Below are 27,909 nucleotides of genomic sequence, written 5' to 3'. Positions count from 1 at the left end.
AAGAGATATATGGGAGGACTATACCAAATGGATTTAAAATTAAAGGATTATTTGGATTCCACTGGTTATCAAAAATTATTTTCATTAGCTACCTTAATCACTCTTTATTGTATGATTATTTCATTATAATTGGATGATAATCAAGCACCGGATCCCTAACTAGACACAACATATATTTTGTAATTGAGCATTTTTGTGTAGAGAAATGAAAATGAAGGGAAAAAATATGGGAACATGATAGTGTATTGTTCTATTTCAATGGTTAATATGAGTATTTTTAAAAAAAAGATTTACAAGAAAGCAGACAGTTGTTAACTCAAACCTTGTTTATTTCCATTGCTTACAACCTGTTTAAGCATTGTTTTATACTCAATGTTTATGTACCAAAAAAGTTTAAGGAAGCAGAATGTTATATATCTTGTTTGTTATACATTGCTTCAAACAGAGCACGAGAACACTCAGAACGTTTTTAAAAAAAAAAAACGGTTCGAGGACGATCGCGTGGCGAAGAAGGGCATCTAGTCCAGCGTCCTCTCTCACACAGTGACCAACCAGTACCTCTGAATGGGCAATAGCAGGGCATATGGGCCAAGGCAGGGGTCATTTTGTAGAAAAAGAGCTAGGGGAACTCATTAGCATAACTCATTAGCATATGACACACCCCCTGACATAAGGGGCCCAGCGGTGGACCTGCAAGGCTAGCGGGAGTGCAAGGAAGCCCCGCCAAGGCCCTCCCTGGCCCCAGGCAGGCAGAGATGGGGAGAGGCGGGGAGGAAGCAACTTACCCTCCCTCTTCTCCTGCCTCCTCCTGTGTGAATGAGGGCTGGAAACGGGGCAGCTGGAAGCGGGGGGCGAGGCTTAGTCATGTGCCCTGCCCCCCTGCACCTCACCCGGGGGGAACTGCGTTCCCCCGCGTTCCCCCCTGAAATGACCTCTGGGCCAAGGCCTTCATAAGAACATCAGAAGAGGCCTGCTGAATAAAACCAATGGTCCATCTAGTCCCTCACACAGTGGCCAGCCGGTTTCTCTGGATGGCCGACAACAGGGCATAGAGGCCAACCCCTTCTCCTGATGCCGCTTCCTGGCTCTGGGATTCAGAGGCTTAGTGCCCCTGAATGTGGAGGTTGCCCTCAGTCACCATGGCTAGTAGGCCACTGATAGACTTGTCCTCCATGAATCTATCTAATCCCCTTCTGAAACACTTTTAGCAGCTGTAAGGAATTGTTTCCACACAGCTGGAATAGAGCTTGGAACACAATAAATGGGGGACTAGTCACATCACCTGATTCTTAATTCCCAGGTAACCCATTTTCCTTGAAGGTCATTTATCATATTTCTTGAAGGTCTATCATCATCAGAAGCAACACACGTTGAGCAATCCATGTAAACTACTCTTGGGGTTCAGGACTCGGATCATGACATGGCTACAAAGAATTGTTGAGGACCGTATTTAAACACCAGCTCATCAATCGTCATATTAGTAACTGCTATTAATTCATCAAAGGACCAAATCCTCATTCGACACAAAGCAAACATCGGGTCAACGACATGGAAATCACACGTGTCTGATCCTTTTTTCTCAAAATCCAAATTTAACTCCTGTTTGCTGGGTAAGACTTCAAACGGCTGCCTTGAGCTGTACAGAAAGATTAAACGACTCCTTTAATCCCTCTAGTAGTACTACCAGGGCTCAGTTCCCTGAGGTTCTAGACAAGAAACTCCAGCCCACGACGGGATATTCACATTTTGGCTAACCCGATCCCCACCTTCGCTTTTGTGTGCATTCTCCCCTTACAAGTAGTTGGCCTCCCAACCATTTCAGGAGAGGAGAAACCGGAGAAGGTAAGTGGGCAGTTGCCTAGCAACCATCTGAAGCAACACAGAAGGAGGAGCACTATAGAAGGGTTGCCTAGTAACCATCTGTGGGCTATTATTCATTCTCTCCAGCCAAGCAGGGAGCTGACTCCATCCCACCTACAGGGGGCAGCACTGCTTCGCCTTCTGTGTCTCCTGACCAGATTCCATAGAAGGCCATCTTCTCAGAATGACGCCATTTAGCACTTTGGCCAATGAGCTTCCTTCGACCAACAGTTTTCACTCTTTCTTGTTTCCAATCCACTTTTAAAAATCTATCGTTAATCTTCGTGAGGAATATGATGGACGACACATAAATGGGAGAGAGGAGAACTCTGTAAGTCGCTTTGGGTCGGGATTGGGGAGACAGGTGCGGTATAATTTATTTATTTAAAACATTTGTATGCTACTTTTTAGGGAGCTGCGGTGGCTCAAGTGGTTAAGACGCTGAACTGCAGGCTGTGGAAGGTCAGTCGTTCAGCAGTTCGAGACCCAAGTGTGCCGCATGACGGAGTGAGCTCCCGTCTCTAGTTCCAGCTCCTGCCAACCTAGCAGTTCGAAAGCAAGAAATTGCAAGTAGATGAATAGGTACCACTTTGGTGGGAAGGTAACAGCGTTCCGTGCGCCTTGGTGTTTAGTCATGCCAGCCACATGACCATAGAAACGTCTTCGGACAGCACTGGCTCTTTGGCTTTGAAACGGAGATGAGCACCGCAACCCTAGAGTCGGATTCGACTGGCTTTCGAGCAAGGGAACCTCTACCTTTCCCTTTACCATGCTACTTTTCAGGTCAGCTGGGGCCCTCGGAGTGTTTTAAATTGATTTTTTTTAAAATCTCTGGGGGGAAACCCAAAAATTCAATCACTGTCTTTTCATTGGTCTTGACCAACAAAAACATAAAACTTACGGCATCAGACCGAGATGCAACTTCATCTTGCAGATGATTTTCTGCAGCGTCTACGGAAAACTTACAAATAGGGTTAGCAGCTTGGTGTTGGGAAATACCTGAAGATTTTGGGGGTGGAGGCTGGGGAGGGCGGGGTTTGGGGAGGGGAGGGAATTCAGTGGGATATAATACCACACAGTCCACCTTCAGAAGTGGCCATTTTCTCCAGGTGGACTGATCTCTTTTGCCTGAAATTAATTTGTACTCCCAGAAGATCCCCAGCCGCTACCTGGAGGTTGGCAAACTGTCTTACAAGTAAGGACTGAGGGTGATGTACTACTGGCCCAAAAGCTCAAAAAAGAGAGAGAGACTTGATGATGATGATGAAGAAGAAGAAGAAGAAGAAGAAGAGGAGGAGGAGGAGGAGGAGGAGGAGGAGAAGAAGAAGAAGAAGAAGAAGAAGAAGAAGAAGAAGAAGAAGAAGAAGAGGAGGAGGAGGAGGAGGAGGAGGAGGAGGAGGAGGAGACTGGATTTATACCCCGCCCTTCACTACTCAAGGGAGTCTCAGAGCGGCTTACAAACTCCTCTCCCTTCCCCTCCCCACAACAGACACCCTGTGAGGTGGGTGGGGCTGAGAGAGCTCTTGACAGAACCTGCTCTTTTTCAAGGACAGCTCTTATCAGGACTACGGCTTGCCCAAGGTCACCCAGCCAGGTGCAAGTGGAGGAGTGGGGAATCAAACCCGGCTCTCCCAGATTAGAGTCCGCGCACTTCACCACGACACCAAACAAACAAATTGGCTGGATCATCCTCTAAATACCGTCTACAGCTTTATGAATAAAAGTATCGTTAAAAGTACAATCCTACACTGCCGAGAACGTCTGTTCATACTCAAGTGTGGGTGTGCGGCACACTGAATGGTTGACAGCCGAAGAAGGCTAACTTTACAACAAACCTTACCCAGAGTCTGATTTTATTACGAATGACCTGGCAAGAGCCTTATCGGGAGGGAAGGCGGCATGGCATAGAGCCCCATCTCGACAACTCTCAGAAGCTAAGCAGGGTCGGTACTTGGAACGGGGACCCCCAAAGAAGACTCTGCAGAGGAAGGCAACGGCCAACCACCCCTGCTTCTCCCTTGCCTTGAAAGCCCCTTGCTGGGATGGCCATAAGTCGGCTGAAACTGGCAGCCATTGGGTATTTGCCCAGCTCCCAGCATGCCAAAGACCTACCTACTGCAGTTATTCTCACTATGCACAGGGTACCTGAGATGGCCAGAGGCTATGTGGACATCCCATCTCTGGGAGACCCAAATAATTAACCCAGAGTAACACCAATGACTAGACCTAGTCTCCATGAATGCGTCCAGTTCAGGTCAGGCAGTCACCATATTTAATTCATTTATACCCCACCTTTCTTCCCAATAAGTACTCGAGGTGGCTCACATCAGTTTTCTCCTCCATATTAGCTTCACAACAACCCTGCGAGGAAGGTCGCACTGACAGCATGTGACTGGCTCAAGGTCACCCAACGAGCTTCCATTGCACAAGTGGGGATTCGAACCTGGGCTTCCCCAGATCCTAGTCTGACGGCCTTAACTGCTGTACCACACTACCAATCACAGTTTAGCAGTTCACGATCTCCAGCAGTTCACTCCCACTTCAAATCATCTCATCCAACAGAAAACACAAATAAATGATATTATTGAAAGGTCTTGGAGGCTGTAGAGTAGGTTCAGAAACAGCTTGGGGAAAATGTCTTCCTAGGACGCATTATGGGTCTCCTTTACTGCTCCTCCAGCTTTTCACGGCAAGGCATTGTTGACAATTATCCAATTCCCATCACCAGAACATGCAAGAATAGCGGCTGCAAAGAGCTCCTCCCTCTTGAAATGGGGGCAGGGGAATGCTCGCACACATGGAACAACATGGCCCCGACGGCTCTTTATGTCACAAGTGAAAATCTTTACCTTCAGGCCATCCACCAGTCAGGAAGGACAACTACTGGTCTGAGTTGAGTCCCGCACTCAATAATGCTGGCAAGATGTACAACTTGACGGCCAACGGATCTTGTACGGTTAATTTCTTAGGCACTTTCTGAAAGGAAAAAGGGTAGAACACATTCAAAAAATAATGTATTACACTGTGCCCTGTCTGACCCGCAAAGAACTCACATCAGTGTTAGCAGGGGTCTTGTTGTAGAAAAAGAGCTGCCGGAGCTCATTAGCATAACTCATTAGCATAGCTTATTTGCATATGCCACGCCCCCTGACATCACCGGAAGTGACAGAAGGCCACACCCCCTGACATCACCGGAAGTGTGTCAGAAGGCCCGGCTACTTACCCTCCTGCTTCATCCTCATTCCCAAACGGAATGAGGATCGAAGCAGAGGGCGGGGTAAAGAAGGGGGCGGGGCTTCACCACGTGACCGCCCCGCCCCCTAGAGGTTCTCTTCCGGAGCTCCGTACCTGAGAGCTCCCCCCCGACTAGAGCCCTGAGTGTTAGACAGTGCGATCCTAAGTGCAGTTTACACCCTTCTTCATCTTCTGAGGTCAGCGGTATTTAAAAGGTGCAGCTTTGTTTAGGATTGCACACCCAGTCTCACAACAACCCTGCAAGGTAGGCTGGGCAGACTTAACCAAGCTTAGCTTTCTAGCCAAGAAGGGATGTGAACCAATGCTCCCTCTAAGCTGTGGAGTCTTGTGAGCAGAAATTCTACTTTGTGAGCTGCTGGCGTTAAAGTTGCGAGCGAGCCATTTGGCTACTGCATAACTTAGTTTGCTCTGGAGGCGTCCTTCCTGAGCTAAGACAAAAATGTGTGAGCAGGAGACTAAAAAACTGTGAGTTAGCTCACACTAACTCAGCTTAGAGGGAACACGGATGTGAACCTCCGTTTCAGATCTCCAAACCAACCAGCCACTATAACCGATTGGCTGAGAACTGATCTCGGCTTAGCAACATAAATCTAGAATGCTTTGCAGAAGAGAAAGAAAGATTCGTTTGGCAACAAAGAGGACTTGCCGCCGATGCTCCCTCTAAGCTGTGGAGTCTGAGCAAAAATCCTGCTTTGTGAGCGACTGGCATTAAAGCTGTGAGCAAGCGATTTGGCTCCTGCATACATTCACTTGCTCTGGAGCCAGCCTTCCAGAGGTGAGACAGAAATGTGTGAGCCGGAAGCTAAAACAACTGTGAGCTGGCTCACACAAACTCAGCTCAGAGGGAACACTGTTTGCAGCCATCTTTGGAAAAGGCCCTTCACTGGGGTTGCCACCTCTAAGCTGGGAAATCTCTGGAGTTTCCTGGGGAGGGTGGAGTTCAGGGAAGGGCCTTGATGGGGTATAATGCCATAGAACCCACCCTCCAAAGGAGCCATTTTCTCGAGGGGAACGGCTCTCTCTTGTCTGGAGATGAATTGTGATTCCCAGAGATCTACAGGCTCTGCCTGGAGGCTGGCAACTTTACCCTACACTGAGGTGGTGCTTTCCGGTAAGTTTTCACCCCCACTTAAGCCCTTTTTCCCTTCCCCCTTTGCTTCCATCTTGCCATGTTTGGGGCAGCAGACCTCCAGCGGTTCCGTAGAGCCGTGAAAAACAGAGCTGTTTCGCCAAGCGTTCCAGTAAGAACTGACTGCACCAGTTGGGTCGCGCTGGCACTTTAATACAGGATGCCGCTGGATTTATTTATTTAGCTTCATTGTGTTTCTTGGAATGTATGGAATTGTATTTTATATTTTGTATTTGCTGGTTTTAAATTGCATGTTGGTTTTAAACGTATGCGTGTGTTACCGAAATAATGGAGGAACATAGGAAGTATACAGGGGGAATAGGATTGGGAAGAAAGAGCCACCGTCCGTCATGTTGCCAACTCTGGGCTCAGAAATTTCTGGAGATCTTGGGAGTGGAGGCCAAGGATAGTAGAGTTGGGGCAGGGGAGGGGCTTCAGTGGAGTAGAAGATCATAGAGTTTGGCCTCCAAATCAGTCACGTTCTCCGGGAGATCTCCAGGTCCCAGCTAGAGGTTGGCAACCCTAACTGTATCACCCAAAGCTGGCTGTATGGCAGGGTTGGGAATGGTATTTGCACGGTTCTTGAAAAGGATTCCTGCTTTCTTGCATTATTCCAGTGGGGTCAGGTGGGGCCGCAGAGGAACGGCCCCCTCGCGCAGTGCCCGTAACGTTTGCAAGAACTGTCCTTCTTCAAGTTCTTCTTCAAAGTACTTTAAACGGCAAGAAAACACAACCTTCAAAATAGAATGTGAACCAACTCCTGAAGTCTCTGGAAACAACACAAGCAGACAACCACGAGACCCCTCCTCTTGGAGAAACATTCCCAGCATGAGAGCCGTTTTGGTCGAGGAGTCAAGAAACCTTTTTTATCTCTACCAGCTCTCGTTTTATTTATGTATTTATACTTGCAGGGCTCATTTTGTAAAAAAAGCCCAGCAGGAACTCATTAGCATAATAGGCCACAACCAACAGCAGGAACTCATTAGCATATTAGGACACACCCCTGATAGCACAGCTCATTAGCACATTAGGCCGCACCCCCATGTTACCAGACGTGTAGTCATCCAGCCACACCCACCTTTTGCTTCTTATTCTGTCTACCTTGTTTGTTGTCAAAACCCAGGGCCTTTTTTTGTAGCAGGGACTCCTTTGCATGTTAGGCCACACACCCCTAATGTAGCCAATCCTAATGAGTTTCTGCTGATGGGTGTGGCCTGTTATGCTAATGAGTTCCTGCTGGGCGTGGCCAACTCGGGAGCCAGCCGGAACTCCGTTCCTGTGCGTTCCTGCCCAAAAATAGCCCTGTATACTTGTATTTATTATATTTATTTATACGATAATATACTGGGCGGCGTACAACAGAAGTTCAAAACGTCAATATTGTTACATTGAATAAAACAATTCCTTCCTTATGGCACAGCCGGGAGCCAGCTACGAGTGACTAGTAGCTACTTATTGAGGACTAGTTACTGGGCATGGGCTTAAAAGGGAAAGCAGCTCATTACTTGCAGAGCTATTACTCTGCGTTCCTGTTCCACTGAAATTGCCTTTGGCTGAATCAAACAAGCAAGGACTGGCAATGCTAAACATATTGGGCTTTTGATAACATTTTGAATTGTTTCCTTTTCCTTTCAATATTTTGAAAAATTGCGCCTATGCACCCTGACGTGGATAGCCCAGGTCAGCCCGATCTCATCAGATCTCAGAAGCTAAGCAGGGCCGACTCTGGCAAGTACTTGGGATGGGAGACCTCCTTGGAATACCAGCAGTGGGGAGGCGGGGGCAGGCTTTATTCAGCCCCCTCTCTGAATATCCTCCAGGCCCCCAGGAGAGGTCAATCACCAGAGGTCGCCATGACTTCCAGGCGTGCACACACGCACACATGAACATATGGGGGGAAATGAACCTATTTTTAGGTTTTAGTAATAGACCAACCTCCATGTCTTTCATTTATCGATTAAAAGGCAAGCAAAAAAAAAAAAAAACCCTGATAGGCAGACGGGGTTCTTTGGCTTGGGGTAAGGCTGCAATCGCTTTCTTTACTCCTGTATTGACTGGCTTAGGAATACTCCCTAGGGTACTAAGTCGATGCTAGTGCTGAAGAATTTCAAGGATAGGGAACTATGGTGCTGGAGAAGACTCTTGAGAGTCCCCTGGACTGCAAGGAGATCAAATCAGTTGATCCTAAAAGAAATCAACCCTGACTGTTCCCTGGAAGGCCAGATAATGAAACTGAAGCTCAAATACTTTGGCCACCCAATGAGAAGGGAGCACTCACTGGAGAAGAAGACCTGATGCTGGGAAAGATTGAAGGTCAAAGAAGACGGGGACGGCAAAGGATGAGATGTTTAGACAGTGTCATAGAGGCAACGAACATGAAGTTGAGCCAACTTCAGAGGACGGCGGAAGATAAGAGGGCCTGGCGGGAGCTGGTCCATGGGGTCGCGAAGAGTCGGACTCGACTGTGCAACTGAAGAACAACAACAACTTAGGAAACACTCGTTTTAGCGGAATTTCAGGAGGCAAGGACGCCTTTCCTAAACCGCTTCTGCCACATCCCTCTCTCCTGCCTCTCCGTGCTACAGTACTTCCCTGCCAACTCTCCGCACCACTGAGTTTCCATCAGACAGCCCAAACTACTCATTCTGGCTGCTAATCTCTCGCTGCTGCTTGGGGCAGGGAGTCTTCACAGAGATGCTTCTGCAGACGGCTGATTTTAGTGTGGTTCTGTGCACTTTCTAGGAAGGAAATTCCACAAGCGTCAATGAGGCTCATTCCAAGTGAGGCTCTTGGGATCAGGCACCTCGGTCTGTCTGAAGCTGTTGTACTACTTACTTGCACCCCTGAAGCGGTTCTGCTACTTTCGACTTACTTACAGGAACTGGATGATGAGACTGAGTTTCGACCGGATGGAAAGAGTGCCCCACTCCAGAATTTTCAGCTCCCCTGTTACTCTGTTTGGATCATCCTGCACATGTGACATCCAGTGTTCCCTCTAAGCTGAGTTCGGGTGAGCTAGCTCACAGTTTTTTAGCCTCCGGCTCACACATTTTTGTCTTGGCTCAGGAAGGAGGGCTCCAGAGCAAAGGTAACTTATGCAGCAGCCAAATCACTCGCTCACAACCAGTGTTCCCTCTAAGCTGAGTTAGTATGAGCTAGCTCACCGTTTTTTAGCCTCCAGCTCACACATTTTTCTCTTAGCTCAGGAAGGATGACCTCAGAGCAAACTAATTTATGCAGTAGCCAAATCGCTGGCTCACAACTTTAATGCCAGTAGCTCACAAAATAGAATTTTTGCTCACAAGACTCCACAGCTTAGAGGGAGCATTGCTCACAACTTTAATGCTAGTAGCCCATAAACTAGGATTTTTGCTCACAAGACTCCACCGCTTAGAGGGAGAATTGGAGACATCTGGATATCAGCCTGATGTCGCTTGGGCAATTTGTGATGGATACAAACCAGGGTTGCTAACTCCAGGCTGGGGCATTCTTGGTGATTTGGGACTAGAGCCCGGGGAAGGCCGTCTATAAGGCTATGGAGTCTTGCTTTCCAAAGGAGGCATTTTCTCCAGGGGAACTGGTCCCTGTAGTCTAGAGGTCAGTTGTGATTCCAAGAGATCTCCTGGCCCCACTTTTGAATTGTCAGCAGGCTGGGCCGGATTTATTGTGGAGTACATGTCCCTCTTTGATGATACTGTAAGCTTACTATCCCGGACTGGAGACTGGGAGATTATCACCACAGGTCATTCCCGTGGGAGGCTTTAAGTGTGTTTTTTTACACTGTTTCATTCAACACAGATTAACTCTCACTATAATACCGTAGCGACTGAAGAAGACTTCTCATGGAAACAAGCAGGGGTCGTTTCCTGCAGGAGCGCACAGGAGCGGAGCTCCAGCAGTAAAGAGCTCAGGGGGCGGAGACATGCAACAAGCCCCGCCCCCTGCTCCCAGCAGCCCTCAGTCAGAGCAAGAAGCAGCCAGGTAAGTTTCAGAGCCTCCCCCCGTCCTGGAAGATTTCAAGCCACCCCCCCCCCCCCCGCGGCTCAAAACAGTCCAGTGGCACCTTTAAGACCTAGTTTTATTCAGGTACAAGCTCTCCCTCCTCTGCGAGGGCAGATCTGCACGTTCTCGCCCCCCCCCCCCCAAATAGCTAGCCATCCAAAACAGCCCAGTGGAGCCTGAGCAGTGGGTGTTGCCTTCTGACACATTTCCGGTGATGTCAGGGGGTGTGGCATATGCAAATAGGTTATGCTAATGAGCTGTGCTAATGAGCTCCTGCACCTCTTTTTCTACGAAATGACCCCTGGAAACAAGGATATTATACCGGGACCTTGTATTGCTGTTATATTGTACACTATATTTTGTAATTTCTGTATCTTCCAGTTTCCTGTTGTACAGGACGCCTCAGCCGTTGTATTGTTAGATTTTGCTTGAACACAGCCTATATGTTCATTTGGCGACTCTGTTTTTGTAAATGCTGTAAGTCTATTTGCACAATTTCTTGTATTTGACTGGAGCGTTGAGCTTTTTCCAACAGAGTTACTCTTTGTTAATTTTCAACGGTGGAACATTTATACTCTTACTATATAAGATTCTTTTCCCAGTAGTGGGGAGCTTTTAGGTGCAGCCCACTTCCGGGGTGTTGTGTTTTGGTGTGCCGCATGACGGAGTGAGCTCCCGTCTCTAGTTCCAGCTCCTGCCAACCTAGCAGTTCGAAAGCAAGAAATTGCAAGTAGATAAATAGGTACCACTTCAGTGGGAAGGTAACAGCATTCCGTGCACCTTGGTGTTTAGTCATGCCGGCCACATGACCACGGAAATGTCTTCGGACAGCGCAGGCTCTTTGGCTTTGAAACGGAAATGAGCACCGCAACCCTAGAGTCGGACTCAACTGGCTTTCGAGCAAGGGAACCTTTACCTTTACTTTTTACCAACCTGGAGGTTGGCAACAACTCTGGGGCACCTTACGTGGCCTGCTGTGGAGCGAATGAACGGTCAACGTGGCGGACATTTTAAAAATCCAGGCAGCTTCATAAAGTGAGAATTCTCTTCCGCCCCCCTCCCTCCCTCCCATCTCTACTGGCGTTTATTCTCCACCTCAACCACTCGCAGGAAAGCTGAAAGTGCTGTTTGTTCTAATTGCCTGGAATTTTGGCAGAGCCGAAGGGATGCCACTCACTCATGTCTGCCCGCCCGGACATTTATAACCTCGCAGCTGTGCTCTTCAGGTCTCCCCACGCTACAGTAAACCAATCTGGGCCTGCGAAAGTTTAGCCGGCTTTTTTTTGGGGGGGGGAGATTGACTGTTGCTACCCTCCTCCTTCCCCCCCCCCCCCCCCCACCCCTTTCCACAGTTTCTATAAAAAGGAACCTTAGGAGAACGCTGGTCTGATGGAGAAGAGAAAGCTTTGGGACGGTTTCTGAGTCGAGAGGAGCCCTCCGCTCTGAATTCAAGATCCCTCCCCCCAAAAAAAACCACACACACACACACACACAATGTGGAATAGAATGGCGTACATCGTTCTGCATTTGTTTATGATGTATGCCAGGGGTTCCTAACCTGTTCAACCACAAAATGGCTGCTGCAGGAGGCAGAGACACACACACAGGGGAAGTCCAAGGACAGGGGGGGGAAGGGATAATTAAAGAAACACACTGGGAAAGAGGAGTGAGTGAGAGAGAGAGAATGAAACCACACTGTGTGGTGGCAGCTACATTCAGAACAACGTTATTTTCGTCTGCCCAGCCATTCACCTCTCCAGCGGCCAATCAGAAGCCCTGCTGGGCAGGAGATCCACTTGGTCCCACCCACTTCCGGAAAAACACTCTGCTGGGCTCCAGGAAAGGTGTCCGTGCCCTGACCTGGACAGCCCAGGCAAGTCTCGGAAGCTGAGCAAGGTCAACCCTGGCAAGTCCTTGGATGGGAGACCTCCAAGGAACATCAGAGGTGGGAGGCGGGGGCAGCCGCCTCTCTGAATATCCTCCAGGCCCCCAGGAGTGGTCAGGCACCAGAGGTCGCCATGACTTCCAGGTGCACATACATTCACACGCGCATGAACATGCACGCATATATGATTTTTTTTTTAAAAAAGTAAAGGTGTCAGCAGATAGCATGAATCTCCTGTTGGAGACCTCTGATTTAAGCCCCCCTTTTACCCAAGCAGAAATGAAGGCGCTTGTTAACACAGGCAAATTTTGGCACCCCCCACCTTGTCAGACGAGAGTTTGAACTCCATCGCACAATAGCATGGGGTCGCCAGCATCTACCAGTTCCAGAGGTCATTTCGGGGGGAAAACACGGGGGAACACAGTTCCCCCAGGTGAGGTGCAGGGGGTCATATGACGAAGCCCCGCCTCCTGCTTCCGGCCACCCTGCTTCCAGCCCTCATTCAGCCAGGAGGAGGCAGGAGAAGAGGGAGGGTAAGTTGCTTCCCCCCCGCCTCTCCCCACCCCTGCCTGCCTGGGGCCAGGGAGGGCCTTGGCGGGGCTTCCTCGCACTCCCGCTGGCCTTGCAGGTCCACTGCTGGGTCCCTGATGTCAGGCGGTGTGGCATATGCTAATGAGTTATGCTAATGAGTTCCCCTAGCTCTTTTTCTACGAAACGACCCCTGACCAGTTCTATATTTAACGACGTATGAGCATACCCAGAGGATAACTTGAAGGCATAAAAGATTTAGGGCAAAGCAGCTCAGGGGATTGTCACCCCACCTTCCAGACCTGCCGGGTTCCAGTGACCCACACAGTAAATCTTGACAAATGTCTTTGATGAATGAAGCTGTTAGCAGCTCCCAAACATTCCTTCCATAAAAGATGTCTTGGGAGATTACTGGACACATGGCTCTTCCCAGAGAAACACACATGGGCAATGCTCCCTCTTAGCTGTGGAGTCTTGTGAGCAAAAATTCTACCTTGTGAGCTACTGGCATTAAAGTTGTGAGTGAGTGATTGGGCTGCTGCATCAATTGGTTTGCTCTGAAGCCCTCCTTCCTGAGCTAAGACAAAAAATGTGTGAGCAGGAGGCTAAAAACTATGTGCTAGCTTACACTAACTCAGCTTAGAGGGAACACTGTACAAGGGACAGCAAGAAGTGAACGCAACATCTTGACAAAGTGTGTGTGTGTGTGGGGGGGAACCTCACACCAACACTTCAAATGGCACAAGGCCCCACTGATCTGGACAGAGAAACAAAGTAGAATTTTTGCTCACAAGACTCCACGGCTTAGAGGGAGCATTGTCCATGACCATAACAAGTGATGGACGAACTGAGGGTGCATTCAGACGGGCCGTTGCACGCTTCAGTAACAGATTTCATATCCATGTTCACACACCCAACATCTGCGCACAGTCCCCAGCCGTCGCTTTCCGGCTCAACCCCCCTTTAAAACGGAGTATTTTGTTACCAGGTCCCCAAGTGGTGTTTTCCTGATTCTCTGTTTCTAGCCGCACTTTTCTGACGTCTGATCGCTCCTGCGTTGTCGAGCCGCTTCCGCTCGGAAGCTGCCCGAGGCTTCCGCTCTTCGCCCGCCATTTTATTTTAGCATCGGAGGTATGCGCACAGGCGGAGTTCCGCTCTCGTGTTATTAAAAACAATGTTTAAACGGTGCCTAGTTTTGTTGGTTAGACGAGTTCGGGATCTCACGGAGGCCAGTTTCGGGGTAAAAGTTTAAAGGCAAGCGTTCCTTTAAAGTTTAAAGGGAAGTGTTACAGCAGTTGGGCTGCAGAGGAAATCGCTGTCCTGCGCACGCACAAAAATTTTCATTCTACAGATGGCCGCCTGTGCCATGCCCAAACTGAGAGGGGGAGAAAAACGCCAACGCGCGCTCTCGCATGTGGATGGCGGGGAGTGATGTGGCTGCGCAGCGATCCGGAGCAAGGAGGTGAGTGTGATCATCGCGATTCTCCAGGTTAAAAAAACCAACGCAGCGGGACCCGGGCAATTTAAACCGCTCCCAGCACGCTGTCTGACCTCACCCTGACTGACTCCCTTAGAAGTGATGTCATTGCGGCTCTCTAGGAACTTGTGCAAGAATGGGGGAATTCCTAAGGCGTCACTCAGTACAGTGACATCACTTCCAGGTCTTCACGCAGAAGGTCCGTCAGGGCATTGTGCAACATCACTTCCCCTCCCCGTTTTTTCCCCGGCACTCCAGTAATTAGAGGTAAAATTAAAGTTGAGCACCAGTGGTGGTTTGCTGGCCAACAGCAGGCAAATGGCAACCCCAACAACAAGCAATTCCTTTAATGGCATTTCACAGAAGTAAAAAACATAAAATCTGAGAGATAAAAATGCAAATTCTGGATACAATATTACCCTGCTTTAAGCATTTACAAAGTTTTACTACGCAAAGAAGCATCAGCCAGCAAAAACTTTGCCACAAGTTCAATTATGTTTTCCTCAGTGTTATTTCACAGAAATAATAGTGTTCGGCCTAGAAAAATCGGACACACTATCCAAAATGGGTGATAGAATACGGAAATGGCAACCCTAAAATGTCTCCTTCACAAACTGCAAAGTCAGGCACACAACACACATTAAAGTTGACAACTTCTGAGTGGGATATATTACAACAAACAGGACCGCGGTGTGTAATAGCCAGTGAAACAGTAACTCACCGTGTACAATTAAACAATATTTGTTGGTTTTTATATGCAACTAGAAATAAGGCCCGCTGTGGAAATAAATACAACGGGATCTAGAAAGAGGCTCTGGGAGAGTGCTCTGGCTTTGGGCAAACAGTGTCAGTCTGCTTTTAAAACATGAATCTGGGACCTGCACACCACCAGAATACAGCAGATTCCATATGCAACTGACATTCCAACTGCCTTGGGGGGGGAGTTTGAGGTGTGGAATGGAGTGAAGTCCAATCAGCTTCCATATGCAAAAGACCAGGTTGTCGCAGCAGTTGTGGTGTGGACGGGACCCGGGCTTTGCCTTCTGATTGGTGGCGATATATGCTGAGGAGCAGTGCCATCAGCCATACACTAAGGGAGTGCATTTTAGAATTAGAACTTTGGCACCCACTATTCAATTATATATAAGGAGAGATGTTGAGAATTCAGTTATTACCAATAACACTACAATATGTGATATAAAGCTTAGCAGTACATACAAAGTCATACAATACTAGTTACAGACAAACAACGGAGTTCTAGTACACTATCCGTTTGCATGTCCTTCATCAGGTTTGTCATTCTGTACTTATTTCTTCATTAGCATGAAGTGCTGCAAGCTGCAATGAAGTGTACCATGCTTAATAACCCAAAAACATAAGAATTACTCTAATATACAGAGGAGCATTTTACATTTTATAAACTCACCCATATTTCAAAATGCTTATACAATTTTTTGATGTACGCTACCGCGCTTAAGAGTTACACGGTGAGTTACTGTTTCACTAACTTCTGAGTGGGGCCTAGAGACACCCCCCCAATTACATGTGATCTCAGACTACAGAGATCAGTTCCCCGCGAGAAAACAACAGCTTCGGAAGGTGGACTCTGTGGTATCATACCCCACTACGGTTGCGAGGTTCCATTCGTCTGCCGCCAGGGGGTGGGGGTGGGGGTGGGGCTGGGACATTCCGGGAGTGGAAAGTGATGTCACCCCCCATTCCCTCCTAAAACAGTGACGTCACACCCAGAAGGGACGTCAGCATGTTGGGGGGGGGGTGACTCTCTGGATTTTGGGCAAAACTCTATGGTAAAATCGGCATCAAACCATAGAATTTTGCCCCAGATCCAGAGTGTCACCCCCGATTTCACCAGTGTGCTGACGTCACTTCCGGGCGACACAGGCACGTTGCATGCGATGTCGCCGTTTGGGGGGATCCCCTCCCACAGGCCAGCTGGCCGGCGGCAGGCAGGAGCCCACAAACTCAGGGGATTCCCTGCCCCCACTGGGCAAATGGCAGCCCTACACCTGACTGAGGTCCTCCCCTGCTCAGGGTCCACCTCCAAAGTTCCGGGAATTTCCCAGCCCAGGGTTAGCAACTAACTCCCGCTTAGTTGGTGCAGCCCACCTGCCATCTCCTTTCTTATGCACCTTTCTGCCTCCAGAGTAACTGATCGTCATGTTTGTGTCGGCTCGTAAAAATAACCGGGAGGGAAGCGCCTGAAAGCCTCTTCCGCCTCTCGGCCGCCCCAGAAGCAATTTTTGCACTACGGTCTAATGTTCTCCCGGAGATGGGTAAGGGCCAATTTCCACTCAGTTAGGACTAGTAAATTTTTATGTTTGTAATGCTTGGTTGTCAGGAGGAAAATAACAGGGTTCTTCCCCCCCAAAAGGCCCAATGTTAGGTGTACAAAACAGCCACGCGTGGGAAGTCGCTTATGGCAAATGCCGCTTCTGTCAGTTTGGCTGTCGATTATCCCTCCTCCAAGCCTACAAAAAGCACCTTCGTTGAGAAATATCCATCGTTCAAATGGTGGCCTGAAAGGTACCATAATCTGATCCCTTTCTGAGCTCTTCTGACACTGCTGCCTATCATTTCCCAATATTTTTTTAAAAAAGATACACTAATCCAGTGTTTCCCAGACTACCAATGACTGAGACATGCTTTTTCAGGATTCAAACTGGAGACACATTTAATTCTTATACTCCGTAAGGCTTCTCTCTGGATCATCGAAGAACCAGCCCCCTCACAGAGGAGCCCACCAGTGTTCCCTCTAAGCTGAGTTCGTGTGAGCTAGCTCACAGTTTTCTAGCCTCTGGCTCACACATTTTTGCCTTCGCTCAGGAAGGAGGGCTCCAAAGCCAACTAATTAATGCAGTAGCCAAATTGCTCGCTCGCAACTTTAATGCCCGCAGCTCACAAAGAATTTTTGCTCACAAGACTCCACAGCTTAGAGCGGGAACATTGGAGCCCAATCTCTGTTTCTGCAAGAGTCCCTGCTCTAATCAGGAAGAAGAAGAAGAAGAAGAAGAAGAAGAAGAAGAAGAAGAAGAAGAAGAAGAAGAAGCAGCAGCAGCAGCAGCGGCGGCGGCGGCGATTGGATTTATAACCTGCCCTTCAAAGAAGAAGAAGAAGAAGAAGCAGCAGCAGCAGCAGCGGCGGCGGCGGCGATTGGATTTATACCCTGCCCTTCACTACCTGAAGAAGTCTCAGAGAGGTTTACAATCTTTTCGTTCCCCTCCCCAAAACACACACCCTGTGAGGTAGGTAGGGCTGAGAGAGCTCTTTCTAGGGCTGCTCCTGAAAAAACAACCCTGAGAAAACTTGTGACTGACCCAAGGTCACACCAGCAGCTGCATGTGAAGGGGTGGGGAAATCAAACCCAGTCCTCCCAGATTAGAGTCCGCGCTCCTAGCCACTACACCAAAGAGCACGCATGCAGAGATATATCAGACAGCCTCACTTGAATGTCACAGCTGGGCTTCAGGCAGAAAGTGGCCGCCTTGGAAGGGGAACTTTATGCCATTATACCAGTGTGATGTCGTGGTTAAGTGTGCCGGACTAGTATTGGGAAGTGACGGAAGGACGCCAGGCACGCTGGGGGCGGAACCACGGCCATACAAGGGAAAACCATAGAGTTTTCCCTTGTATGGCCGTGGCCCCGCCCCCAGCGTGTCCGGCATGCCCATGTCACTTCCTGGTGACGCGCACGCCTTCTTGGTTTTTAGCACGCGAGCTCCCCTCCCCTCCCCAAACTCCATCTTTCCCAAGCTCCTCTTCCAAACCACCAGGAATTCCCCAACCCAGCTTTGGTAACCCTGCAAAGAATTTTGTGTTCCCCTAATTTCCAGACCATTTTGCATTTTCACTGCTGCTTCTTCTCCGAGTACTCCAATCACGAGGCCGAGAGACTTAGCACAAATACATTACGGGTGGATTCTCAGAATCCCTGCCAATTCCAGCAAGGTACAGTAACAGAGTGGGGAACAGGACACACACCCAACTCTGATCTACGTGTACATGGATTCATTTTACAATATTCTTTAGACATTTTGGGAGCTATGCTTAAAAAAAAAAAATCAACTCTCTTGCTGGCACATTTCTCCCCACCCCGAATTATATTAACATTTTAGAGCGCTGACTTTTAGCTGCCGTGCCCGAAGACTATCTGCCACTGTGACTTCATCTGTAACTTTGTTTTATAAATAAACCATATAAATAAGATCCCTTTGATTGCTCAGAGCATCTAGCATTAAGTGTCGGGGCATAGCTTTAGGCATAATTGTAAAACTGAATTCATCAGCTGCCTAATTATCATGCATTTTGCATTTATTTCTGCCAATTAAAAAAGGCAGAAACTATTAACAACTTTTACATAAATACCGTATTTGTTCTCTGCAAAAGACATGAGGCTAATTTGCCAGCGATTAACCGATTATCTAATTTTATAGCTGTCATTCTATAAAATGCCAGTTTGCCCTGCAGCAACCAAACAACAACAACTAGAAGAAAACACGGCACATTTCTTTCCTTAGGAAATCACCACAGTTTTTGGCTTTGGAGCCCATCTTCGATCTCTACGGCTGTGGGTCCCTCAATCATGGTTAAGAAACTGGAAATATTCTATGGGCTTTATGATTCCCTTCATCCCTCAATGGAACATTTCCCTCCCTTCTTTTCCATCAATTAACCATGGTTCCATATTCCACATTCACCAATAAAAACCACAGTTGTTATAAATCCAGGAAATGAAACTATGCTTTGACAAGGGTATTCCTAGAGAGGACTGACATCACTTCCAGATCCCTATCTCCTCAAAAGTGACATCAGTGCTCTAGGAATCACCAAAAGTCTATGGTATTAACATAAAGCTTCTGGCGATTCCTAGAGAGAACGGATGGAATTTATTCTCCCCCCCCCCCCCAGAAGTGATTTCACACATTGCGGACAGATTTTCTTTCTCAATGCGCCCCCCACCCCGACACATGTTAACCATACTACTTGGGTGACCTTCGCCCAGTCACTCACTCACTCTTGTCCTAACCTACCTCACAGGGTTGTTGTGAGGATAAAACAGAAGCGGGAACAACGATTTTGAATGCTGCCTTGGGTCCCCATTTGAGGGAAAGGTGGGGTCATAAATATCTAAATAAATGAGTACATTTTAGGTGCGGGGTTTTTTTTAAAATTCAGAAACTCCCAGCTATTTATTTCAAACAAGACAATGTTCTCGCTCTCATAGTTAAAGAAGTGTACTTATCAGCATGACAGAAAAGCTTACAGAAGGGTTTGGGTGGAAGTCAGGGAAGGAAAACAAGGTGTCCGTGCCCGCTCTGTTGAACTATGGTTTTTAAAGTATTCTGGTTTCTGAACTTTCCCTGTTGAGGTTTTTCAAGGACATACTCTGGATGTCTCTGCCTACGTTTGAGGGCACCATGTTTTAGGGAAATAAGGAAAGTAGCAGGGACTGCACTCCCAAACAGAACAAAACAATAATTACCCTAATTAAAATGGCAACCAGGATATGCAAACTAGGCTGCAGCTCTGCAGTTCAGCCACAACTCCCGATCAGGTCCTCCATGAAGAATACACTACATATTATGCTTGCGCCTACATCTTCTTCTTCTTTTTATTTAATGCTGCAAGACAGGCAATTTAGATCACAGGTTTTAATGGGTTCAGCAAGGAAAATTTAAAAAGGAAAATGGTATTTTATATGTGTATGTATATATATACACACACACATGTTTTAATTCCTCATGGGTAACAGGAGAGGCAAGAAGAAAAGCAGGCAAGGTCTGCTTTCAGGCAGATACAAGGGGCTTTACTAACAGAAATGAAAATAATTGTATCTAAAAGCATAAAAAAAAAAGAGTAGGTGTAATTCCTTCCACTTGAAACGTTTCCCCACCTACAGCAAATGAAGCAATTCCGTCCATTCCACTTCAACAAATCACTGCATGCTAGGAAAAGTCAAGGCTAGACTGATCATTGTAACCTCCGTTAGAAAGAGCTAAGAGCCAAGCAGCCTGACCAATCCTGTTGGTGACCCCGTGACCTCTCCCAATTGCCGCACCCCCTTTACCTCTACCAGCTCGTACTGCCCGGTCAGCCTTGATACCATTGGCTGACCTGATGCGATGTAACAGAAGGGCGCAGGAATTTAGACATACCTAATATGGGGGAGCAATGGTATTCCCAGTAGTCATGTATGGCTGCGAGAGTTGGACTATAAGGAAGGCCGAGCGCCGAAGAATAGGTTATTTTGAACTATGGTGCTGGAGAAGACTCTTGAGAGTCCCTTGGACCGCAAGAAGATCAAATCAGTCCATCCTAAAAGAAATCAATCCTGACTGTTCCCTGGAAGGCCAGATAATGAAACTGAAGCTCAAATACTTTGACCACTAAATGAGAAGGGAGCCCTCACTGGAGAAGAAGACCCTGATGCTGGGAAAGACTGGAAGGTCAAAGAAGATGGGGATGGAAAAGGATGAGATGGTTAGACAGTGTCATAGATGCAACGAACATGAAATTGAGCAAACTTCAGAGGACGGCGGAAGACAGGAAGGCTTGGCGGGAGCTGATCCATGGGGTCGCGAAGAGTCGGACTTGACTGTGCGACTGAACAGCAACAACAACATGGGGGAGAAAAGGAAACAGCCCAATCCCACTCAAATTCTACAAACATGGCCATGAAAGCAAGCCCCGCTGAATAAAGCGGGTTTTAATTCTGAGCAGACCTACTTTGGGTTGCGATATTCGTATCAACCACCGCTTGAAAAGCAAAGCGAGCTGTGTTGCCTCGGCGTGAACATTTCCGCCTAGCGAATAGGAGAAAATGTTTTGCCATGATTGAACTGCAGTTTATAAGGGTATGTTTTGTCCCGTAGGACTTCCTGCCTCTGGGTAGTGGCTGAAGATGTCCTGGAATTACAGCTGGTCTCGAGGTTGCAGAGATCAGTTGGTCGGGAGAAAATGGCCCTTCTGGAAGGTGGACTCTATGGTATTATACCCCACTGGGTTCCCTGTCCTCCCCAGGCTCCACCCCTAAATCTCCAGGAGTTCCCCAGTCTGGAGCTGGCAACCCCACTCCGCCACCCCCGACTGGTAGTCAGGGAGGACCTGGCAACCTTACTTGTGCACGACCAATAATCCTTGGTCAGGGTGACTTGGCACAGCAACAAGCAAAAATAACGCAGCTTTAAATACCAGCTCGTTGCACAAGGCTCCTTTTTAAGTGTGGAGGGAGGACACATTCCCTGCACCCAGACTGTCACCACTGCCTCCCCCCCACACACCTAGGGTCCCCGTTCCCCAGTTGGGGCAGGGGGATTCCCCAGTTTTGTGACTCCTCCGTAGCACAGGTCAGTTGGCTAGCGGGAGGAAATCCCCCCCCCCGAACAGTGACGTCAGCAGAAATAAACACGACGTCGGGGGCCAACACTCTGGTCTTTGGGTCAAAACTCTATGGTTTGAGGCTGATTTTAACAGAGAGTTTTGCCCAAAGACCAGAGGGTCACCCCCAACATCACCTACATGCCTACATCACGTCCGGGTGATGTAGGCACATTGCACACAGCCCCCCAGTGGTCTCGGCATCAAGGGTCAGCACCATTTTTAAGCCCCCTCTCAATTGTATTGGAAAGTTCGGCCTTGCGCCATAGTACTTAATGGACGCTATTGAGGACAGAGTCAGTGCAGATCTCCACAGTTCCACCCATTCATTTACATATACCCATTCATGTCAAACCTTGCTTCGCTTCGCCTGCTTTGGTTGCCATTGTTGTTGGGGGGGAGGGAATTCTTTAGGGAGGGGTGTGTGTGAGTGAGTGAGTGAGTGAGTCCTTTGCTTTTAGAAGAAGAAGAAAAGAAATTGGATTTATACCCCGCCCTTCACTTGGAGTCTCAGAGCGGCTTACAAACTCCTTTCCCTTCCCCTCCCCACACAACAGACACCCTGTGAGGTCGGTGGGGCTGAGAGAGCTCTTGACAGAAACTGCTCTTTTTCAAGGACAGCTGTGCCAGAGCTTGTGGCTGACCCAAGGTCACATCAGCAGGTGCAAGAGGAGGAGTGGGGACTCAAACCCGGTTCTCCCAGATTAGAGTCCGCACACTTAACCACTACACCAAACTGGCTCTAGTAAGATATACTAGAGTCTGTATTGCAAGTACATATTAGTAGAAGTGTGTTTTGTTCTATCACGGTGTTTCTTTATGGTTGTCTAACTTTGCCGTGCTCCCTGTGTGTTTGTAGCCCACCTGGAGGGTGGCAACTCTATCTGGAGCCCTTTTACTCTACATTCTGCCGCTGTCCTCATTCCCCATGGGTACTTCCACTTCACAGGTATCTCTCCCCGTTTTCAGCAGAATACCAAACGCCCCGGTGATCAGAATTTGGGGCTAGAAAAAGCCAAGCAAGGCCCCCACACAAACAAACCGACTCTCACAGCTGCTGTGCAGATGGAGGTTTTTTTTCCTTCGCTCTGCAATTTCCCGACACTTGTCTCTGGCGACATGAAACAGACAAAGATCAAGGAAGAAGAAGTACAAGTCAGCATAAACCACGCCAATTATTTTCCCTTTCTAGTCCACAGAATGTAAACACCAAGGCCAGACTGTCGGGGCGGTCACGGGAGGCCACGGAACTGACCGACAGTCCCACTGCGGATTTGGTTCTCTTTGGTCGAAAGGATGAGGTCTGACCCAGCCCACGAGCACTGGCTGACAAGCCGGCTGCTGACCTCAGCTAGAATATTCTCTCCATCAGAGAGTCGTTCTCACTTGCACACACTCTGTCGCACGTGGCCATTTTTACTTCTGCCAGGAGCGGAGAAGAGACGGGGAAAGCAGGCCAGTCCCCTCCAAGGAACCCCCAAAAGAGATCTCTCCACAGTTCATCAGCTGCCCCCTCTTTTCAGGGCTATGGGGAGGAAATATCAGTGGGATCGGTGGGAAATATGGCAATGAAGTCAATCTGTTTAAATATAACACGACTCAGCTGAGTAGCACATGTCGGAACATGGAAAGGGAGAAAACACTCAAGATTTGCCACATGGGGGAAAGGGAAAATAGTAAGTGTGCTTTTTATGCCAGCGCAACAGATTTTCAATAGGGAAAACAAGGTTTTGTTGAGGATTTTTGAAAAGATCTACTTTTTTGTTCAACATAAAAGCAGCTGACAGAAAAGCAAAAGGGGAGGGTTGCCAACTCCAGGTTGGAACATTCTTGGAAATCTGGGAGAGAAACCTCAGGAGGGTGGGGTTTGAGGAAGAGTGGGGATAGAAATGTGAAGGCCCGGGAAAAAACCAGAAAAATTTAGGGGGGGGGAGAGAGTTTTTTCCCCATTTTTTTCTTTCTGAAGCTTTTTTTGTTTTTTTCGGAAAAGGTGGAAAAATTGAAAAAAGAAACGAAAAGAAAAAAATTGATTATGGAACATTTTATTTTAACATGATGAATAAAATATTTTAAGACAAGATGTTCAAATATTTTCCAAATCATTTCTAAAAAGTATGTATGGGATCAGATTGATCTAATTTCTGTGCACTGAGGACAAGCAAGTCCTAGGTTACCAACTGAACTCTCCAGTGCAAGAACAAGATGCATTTCTTCCTTTAGGAGGTGCGATTGTCACAAGAAAAGGAAAAGGCTTCAGTTTTGTTTTTGCATGTGGGTGGGTATTCTGTTTGTAATAATTGTTTGGATACATTACATCTTTACTATGCTAGTTCTGAGAATTTCATGCCAAGTTAAAATTTCCATAGTTATATTTTATGTTCCTAAAGTAACAGAATGAATTTCAATCGGGAAATTTTTTTCATTTTTTCCAAAAATTTCCGTTTCCCCCCGAAAAAAAACTGGGAAAAACCCAGGGTTTTCCAAGCTTCAAAATTTCCAGAAATTTCACATCTCTAGGTGGAGCCTCAGCTGGGTAAAATGCCATAGCGAGCACTAGGGGTGTCCAAAAAAAAAATAAAATTCCGGCCATTTGGATTCGGCCGAATCTGGCAGAATCAATTTCGACTGGCATAAAGACTCCTGCATGTCAATTTCGGCAGTAGGAGCCGATTCAGGAGTCTTTTGGCCAGCCGAATGTCAGTTTCAGCCCCATTATATCCTATGGGCCATTGAAGTCAATGGCGAAAACATAGGGTATATTCTGGGGGGGCTGGAGGAGAGGGGATTTGATGGAGAGGGTCCAAACTCACAGGGTAGCTGCTGGAGCCTCTCCCCAAGACACCAACCAAGTTTCAAGAACATTAGGCCAGGGGGTCCAATTCTACGGGCCCTCAAGCAGGTTGCCCCTATCCCCTCCATTGTTCTCTATGGTGGGAATAAATGTTATCTTGGGGAGAGGCTCCAGCAGCTAACCTGCGAGTTTGGAGCCTCTCCCTCCAGCCCCCAGAATATACCCTATGTTTTCGCAATCGACTTCAATGGCCCATAGGATATAATGGGGCCGAATTGCCACCGAAATTCGGCGGCAATTCGGCAGCAAGCCGATTCAGATCAGAGAATCTGAATCGGCCTGCAGCAGCCCGAAAGGGGTCCGAATGGGCCCTTTTTAGAGCTGTGTTCGGTTCGGACGAACCGAAGGCACATCCCTAGCGGGCACCCTCTAAAACAACCATTTCCTCCAAGGCAACTGATCTCTGTTGTTTGGAGATCTCCAGGGAAGAGTCCCTCAGGTGTGAAGGAGGAAATCCCAGCTCTCTTGGGAACTCACTGAGTGGGCACTGGGCAAGCCATTCTGCCTCCTCAGTCTCCCGCTCCCTGTCTGCAAAATGGGGATAATGTTGACCACCTAACCGGGCTGAGTCATAAAAAATAGAAAACCAGATAGCATGTGTAAAGTCTTTGGAACTCTGTAAAGGGATTACCACCACACACTTCCCAGTTGATACACCGGAACGTCACCTCCACAGAGGCTAACCTCAGCTTGTCAGAGCAAGGGCAGGCTACCAACTGGCGCCCAGGGAAGCAGTCAGGCCATTAGACAGAGATGAGAAAGGATCGCCCCAGGGCAAGGAGACTGCACAGGAGCTGAAAGAATGCTTGGCTTCAGAAGAAAATACTGAACAAATACCTATACCTAAAATCAGTGTTCCCTCTAAGCTGAGTTAGTGTGAGCCAGCTCACAGTTTTTTAGCCTCCGGCTCACACGTTTTTGTCTCAGCTCAGGAAAGGTGGCTCCAGAGCAAACTAAGCTATGCAGTAGCCAAATCGCTCACTCACAACTTTAATGCCAGTAGCTCACAAAGAAGAATTCTTGCTCACAAGACTCCACAGCTTAGAGAGAACATTGCCTAAAATGCCCCCAAGAAATTCCGACGTGAAATGGTTGATCTTGTAATAAAAGTAGCTCACTATTGTTGAGTATCACTGGAAAGCAGCCAACATCAACTTTAAAGGGGAGTGGCTATGAATGATAGGCCGGTTCACCTAATATTTGCCTTAGATAAATTGATGGAAGGCATCACTAAAGCTACAGTTGTTATGCACAAGGAAGAACAAATTTTGCTGAGTTAAAGAATCAGCACGGCTTCTTCAAAGGAAAGCCCTGCTTCACCAGCCTTCTGCCGTTCTCTGAGAACATTACCAAGTATTAATATTTATGACGATTATGGAAACAGCTGATTGCTTATTCACTGCGTCATTTGTAAATTCTGATATTTGTAATTTTTTTTTTAAGCTAGAAAAATGGGACTAAACACGAAATAGCCAGCATCATTATGCCTTATGTAAGAAACAGACTACAAAGAAGAATGAGAGATCTGGAGCATTTAATTTACACTGTCTTGTAATCTCTGCAACAATCTTGTAATTTAGGTCAGCGCTTTAGGCCACATAGAGGCCAAGAGACAGCAGTTTATTTATGTACCTTATTTATGCCCTGCCTTTCTCCCCAGTGGGGACCCAAATGGGTTTAGATTCTTCTCTTCTCCTCCATTTTATCCTCACAACAACCCTGTGACTGGCCCAAGGTCACCCAGCAAGCTTCCACAGCAGAGTGGGGAATTTAGCCTGGGTCTCCCAGATCCGAGCCCAGCATTCTAAACATGACACCACACTGGCTCCAGTTTGCTTTAAGGCTTTGTTGTTGTTGTTCAGTCGCACAGTCGAGTCCGACTCTTCGCGACCCCATGGACCAGCTCCCGCCAGGCCCTCCGGTCTTCTGCCGTCCTCTGAAGTTGGCTCAACTTCATGTTCGTTGCATCGATGACACTGTCTAACCATCTCATCCTTTGCCGTCCCCGTCTTCTTTGACCTTCAATCTTTCCCAGCATCAGGGTCTTTTCCAGTGAGTGCTCCCTTCTCATTTGGTGGCCAAAGTATTTGAGCTTCAGTTTCATTATCTGGCTTTCCAGGGAACAGTCAGGGTTGATTTCTTTGAGGATTGACTGATTTGTTCTTCTTGCAGTCCAAGGGACTCTCAAGAGTCTTCTCCAGCACCATAGTTCAAAAGAATCTATTCTTCGGCGCTCGGCCTTCCTTATAGTCCAACTCTCGCAGCCATACATGACTACTGGGAATACCATTGCTTTGACCATGCGGACTTTTGTTGGCAGGGTGATGTCTCTACTTTTTATCATGCTGTTTAGGTTCGCCATCGCTTTCCTCCCAAGGAGCAGGCGTCTTTTAATTTCATGGCTGCAGTCACAGTCTGCGGTGATCTGGGATCCCAGGAACGTGAAGTCTGTCACTACTTCCACGACTTCCCCTTCTATTTGCCAAGGAGTGATGGGGCCAGATGGCATGATCTTAGTTTTTTTGATGTTGAGCTTCAAGCCCACTTTTGCACTCTCCTCTTTTACTCTGAGCAAGAGGCTCTTTAGATCCTCTTCACTTTCAGCCATTAGAGTGGTATCATCTGCATATCTGAGGTTGTTGATCTTTTCCCCAGCAATCTTAATTCCCGCTTGTGATTCATCCAGGCCAGCATTTCGCATGATGTACTCTGCATATATATTAAATAAGCAAGGTGACAATATACATCCTTGTCGTACTCCTTTTCCTATGCTGAACCAATCAGTTGTTCCATATCCGGTTCTAACTGTCGCTTCTTGGCCCTTATACAGGTTTCTCAAGAGACATGTGAGGTGGTGCTTTAAGGCTACCTGGTGAATTTGATGCCCAGACAAGGTTTGAACTGAGGGTCTTCTTGGTTCACGAGACCATGTTTTAACCACTATGGTTGACTAGCTCGAGAAAGGGATATCTCCCTCGCTCTCTCGCAGCTATTGTCAGACTCAGGGAGCGAGATGTGCTTTCGTCACAGTAAGGATTTCACATGCAACCCAAAGAGCATTCCCCCCCCTTTCGATTTTAAAAAAGAAAGAAATCCCCAATACCATGGATTAAGGGTCGAGGTTCCTAGCACAGCTTTATTCCTAAACTGGCTGCTGCCAAATCAGTGACGTGCCAGGAATTTTATAGGGTGAAGCCTTTTAACAGCCCAGTTACAAACGTCAACATTATTGGAAGGAAGAAATTCCTCTTCCAAGGGCATTTCACAATCCCCCTGTTCCAGCCGCCGCTCCTTGAGATCCTGCCTGAAGTAGCAGCAAAACAAAGCGGTCGGGGTTAACAAGGGCTCCCGGCTGGTCCAAATCTCTCCAGAGCAGAGCTTATGCAATCTGCAGGACATTAAGTACTCGAGAATTGTGCGGTGTTGATAGGTGAAAGGAACACAGCTGAAAGGAGACTCCGTTTGCCAGCCACCTTTCGACAAATATGTACACAAGCCGTGGCGGGCGGGTCTTGTTTCCACGCCTC

The 27,909-nt window shown here is 47.7% G+C and overlaps 1 protein-coding gene across 1 annotated transcript in view; it reads right to left on the bottom strand.

The window, feature by feature from the left end:
• The window catches only part of LOC107120823 (zinc finger MIZ domain-containing protein 1-like), a 258,073-nt gene that overhangs the window by 190,875 nt on the left and 39,289 nt on the right, over window positions 1-27,909 (bottom strand). The window contains exon 2 of the mRNA XM_015423595.1: window positions 4,710-4,836. The gene's annotated coding sequence lies outside the window, so the exon portion shown is untranslated. The remainder of the gene's footprint in view (window positions 1-4,709; window positions 4,837-27,909) is intronic.

The sequence above is a fragment of the Gekko japonicus genome, unplaced genomic scaffold, assembly GCF_001447785.1.
Source record: "Gekko japonicus isolate JY-2015 unplaced genomic scaffold, Gekko_japonicus_V1.1 scaffold1941, whole genome shotgun sequence".
NCBI classification, from domain to species: domain Eukaryota; kingdom Metazoa; phylum Chordata; class Lepidosauria; order Squamata; family Gekkonidae; genus Gekko; species Gekko japonicus.
Note: the sequence above shows the minus strand (reverse complement) of the source record. Positions and strands in the feature narration are given on the sequence as shown.